General features: G+C 36.1%; 1 pseudogene; it reads right to left on the bottom strand.

The window, feature by feature from the left end:
* Positions 1 to 640, bottom strand: part of LOC107084609 — a 34,279-nt pseudogene that overhangs the window by 23,671 nt on the left and 9,968 nt on the right.

Genomic DNA, 640 nt, shown 5'->3' with positions numbered 1-640 from the left:
ATATACACCACCTCTACAGTTCCTCTTGGCTGGTTTGTTGTTGTTTTGTTGCTTCCTCGTCTCTGGCTCCCAATGTGAATTTTCCCTGACTTTATCTTATTTTTGGTTCTCAATGTTTTTTATTTTGTATTTTTTTTTATTTCTACCTCAGTTATCTGTTTAAGAAGACTCACCTCTGCTTCCTGATCTCTGCATTTGGGTCCTCAAAACCTCCACTCAACTTGTGACACCATTATTGTTAAAGGAGATCAGAACAGCAATGTTTGAGTACCTAAAATATCGCATTCAATTCTGACAAAAAAGTTAAATTCAGTGAAGGCTGAAGGGGAGGAACTCGAATCCCTGACAGCCTAGATCAGTGTTTCCCAACCGTTTTTGACTTCTGTTCCCCTTTGGACATTTTTTCTTACCATAAGTTCCCCTCTCAGTCAAAATTACTGATGACTGTCCAAAAGTGGAACATGCAATACCTGAAATAAAGACTATTTTACTTAATCTTTTAACTTAAGTATTTAAATACAGGGCATTTTATTCCCAAATTCCATCTCAAATAAAAACGGCACATAAACATGTTGCTTGGACGTTTAACAATCACATTTAAACTTGGTGAATTGGGAACAAAAATTATAGTCAGACTGAT

The sequence above is a fragment of the Cyprinodon variegatus genome, unplaced genomic scaffold (assembly GCF_000732505.1).
Source record: "Cyprinodon variegatus isolate N-32 unplaced genomic scaffold, C_variegatus-1.0 Scaffold105, whole genome shotgun sequence".
Lineage (NCBI taxonomy): Eukaryota > Metazoa > Chordata > Actinopteri > Cyprinodontiformes > Cyprinodontidae > Cyprinodon > Cyprinodon variegatus.
Note: the sequence above shows the minus strand (reverse complement) of the source record. Positions and strands in the feature narration are given on the sequence as shown.